This window comes from Acyrthosiphon pisum, chromosome A2 (genome assembly GCF_005508785.2).
Source record: "Acyrthosiphon pisum isolate AL4f chromosome A2, pea_aphid_22Mar2018_4r6ur, whole genome shotgun sequence".
In the NCBI taxonomy this organism is placed as follows: domain Eukaryota; kingdom Metazoa; phylum Arthropoda; class Insecta; order Hemiptera; family Aphididae; genus Acyrthosiphon; species Acyrthosiphon pisum.
Window position 1 is genome coordinate 110,075,147 of NC_042495.1, and position 3,298 is coordinate 110,078,444.

At 26.4% G+C, this 3,298-nt stretch overlaps 1 long non-coding RNA gene across 1 annotated transcript; it reads left to right on the forward strand.

Moving 5' to 3' along the window:
• Positions 1 to 1,050: 1,050 nt before the first annotated feature.
• Positions 1,051 to 1,518, forward strand: LOC107884645 (the record flags this gene model as incomplete). The annotated part of the gene is given in 1 exon segment (XR_001680058.2): positions 1,051 to 1,518. It is a non-coding gene; the product is annotated as an uncharacterized LOC107884645 (long non-coding RNA).
• Positions 1,519 to 3,298: the final 1,780 nt, after the last annotated feature.

The window sequence follows — 3,298 nt, forward strand, 5'->3', positions numbered from 1 at the left end:
GATATAGGAAAAATTCATTCAAATATAAAAAATGACTGGCTCTGTTTAGTTAGAAAAAACTATTAACACAAAGGGTGCGCAGCGCGTTGATTCAAAATAACACATAAACATTTTTTCCCTTCAAATGTAATCCCCGATTAAAATCCATCATAGCATATTTCGGTAAAAAAATAACTTTTTATTAAATAAAAAGTTATTTTCTCCATCCCATAATATATATTAAATTTTAATATATATTATGGGATGGAGAATTCATAAACTTCTTTCGACTCGATATTGTTAACTATATAACCTTACTAGGGCTCCGCAATGTGATTAACTCTGTGAACATTTAACACATTTTCATTGCAACTTAGTCGTAAGTGCTGGTTTTCTTTTTCTTTTGTAGTTTGGACAAAATGTTAATTTTTTTTTGTATACCTAGTGTGTTTACATAATAATATCTGCATATCTTTCGATACCAGCAATTGTTGTAAACCACCATAAGAGTTGGTGTTGAATTTCCCAGTACAATTTTGTTATACAAGGTTAAATTATATGTATATTATTTTACTAAATGTTTAACATAATAATATATTATACACGTAGAATATTACAACAATCCTATACGCTGTGAAGTTAATATTTTCCATGTGTACGAATAAGAACTGCCGACGCCTATACCAAAATATTATATATTATTTTGTTAGGTGTACTTAGGCCTAACACATTGCTGTCAAATTTCCATCCAATGGAAATTTTTTCCCTTCAAATGTAATCCCCGATTAAAATCCATCATGGCATATTTCGGTAATAAAAATAACAATTATTTAATATATGTTATGGGATGGAGAATTCATAAACTTCTTTGCTACATGAGAACGCTACATTATCCCTGAGTAACATAGGGTATATTTATTAAGTACTAGATAAAAATATTCATTTCATAGTGTATACGATTTTTGTAATATTCTATGTGTAGGTATAATTTTATTAAATTAAACATTTACCAAAATAATATACATATATTTTGACTTTTTATAACAAATTGTACTGTAAATTCAGCACCAACGCTTATGCAGGTGGCTTACAACAATTTCCGGTATCGAAAGATATGCAGACATCATTATGTAGGTAAATGCACTAGGTATACAAATACAATTCAACATATGGTCCAAACTACAAAAGAAAAATATAACTAGTACTTATGACTAAGAAAATGTGTTAAATGTTCACAAAGGCTCCCCCTCTCAATGTTGTGTACGCAGTATAAGGCCTTAGTTCACTGGTGGGAAAAAATATTATTATCTATATGGTTGCGATGCGTTTTATTATATATTTTTTAATTCTACATACCTTCCTGTTTAGTATTATACAAGTTATTGACTAGAAAACATATTATATTATTCTGATATTCAACGCTGTAAATTATTATATAGTTATTATACAGCAGATTTGTACTTACGAAAATGGCAAAAACTATTATTATTATGATAGCTATATTATTTATATTAAATGTTCTTGGTTGTGCATACGCTGATTGTAAGTATCTATTTATTTGTTTTCACTATACAGTATACATAATTCATAATAGATTCATATTAATTGATAATCATAGGTGTAAAATACATGATTGTAGTTTTAGTTCATAAATTGTCGTACTAAAAAAATATTAATCAAATAATATTATTATTAATACAATTTTTAACACAATAATCCTTTTGAATATAATAGCCGAGCACAGTATTATTATGGTATTTTTTATTTTTGAAAGATTATAGTTAACGGTTTTGCTAATTATTTTTGCAGCGTTTATGAAAATTATGATTATTTCAATGTAAATTTTAAACCATATAATCAACTCAATGTTCTTTTCTCTTCACTCCACTCTTGCTCAGTTAATCTAACAGTGGTATTTGAGTCACTTAGCTCCTTAAGTTCCAATTACAGGCTCTAGTCCCGGTACTGACTTAATACCAAATATATTCCTAAACATAAAATGAAACTATTACATAACATTATAATATTATTTATAACATTTTTTACTAACAATTAATTATTTTTGTTCAAGATGACGATTGTATCAGTAAGTATTATTAAATTTTACTTCAAAACATATACCAAAATGATTTCCGCTTTAATCATAATATTGTGATCACTTTTACTTATACACACACTTTTATTCAAATAGTAAACAATAAATTCAATGAATTATTTAATAAGGTGGAAAGTAGGAAACCACACTGAAAAATAAAAAAAACAGAATTTGTCTAAAAGTGCTTTTGCGAAAAAATTTCCACTTTTCTCTAATTTTAGATTCTGAGTGGAACGATGAATATATTGATTTTACAATGATGTGTGTTTTTTTTTGTGTGTGTCTGTGTACACGATAAGTAAACGAAATAATGCATTGATTTTTAACTTTAGTATCTTGTTCGACAGAAAAGTGAATATTGTTTTGAGTTGAGAATTCATAAAAATATTTTTTTTAAATCTAAGATTTGAAAATGTAATACAAGAATATTCATAAGTTTATCTACCTTTATCAAAAAAAAAAATGTCTACAACTAAATCAAATAAAATTTGTATGAGCGTTTGAAGTTCATATTTTTACAATATTTGATATTCACTCTATTTCTCATTTAGCAGTTTTGTTATTTTATTTTTAATCAATAACGAATAAATGTAGATAAATGAAAATTTTACTGAATGTTTATATTTTCATTTTCTATACACCATAAGATTTTGAAAATATTTTGACTCTTTTTGGGCTGTTTACGAACATAATCAGTTTTCAAAATTTTAGTTCTTTTTTCTATAAATATCAATAAAATTCTATTTGTGGAGTAAAAAAGCGTAAAAATGATTTTGCGAAAAAATTCCCACTTTTCTCTAATCTTTTAGATTCTGAGCGATGCGAGGAAGTTATTGGTTTTACAATGGTGTTTATTTATTTTTTTTTATGTCCTGTGTATATACAAAATTTCTACCAGAAGGAGTGCAGTCTTTTAGCAAATTGGATCAAGATGGTACTTTAGAGAGGTCATTTTTCGATTTTCTCAATAGTTATTAAATGCCACGGGAAAAACCACCGAAAAATTACGAGAAAACGCTGAAAATGGGATTTTCATTTCTAACGCTTTGTTTATCACCATAGAAACGAATAATAAATTATAATATTATAATATTAGTTCCACCTACATGATATAATAAATAATAACAATATAAAATATCCAGACTGACAAACCATCTCCGCTCAGAATCGTTTTTCTTATACAATGATATTATATCATTGAATTCAAGTCTAATATAATCCATT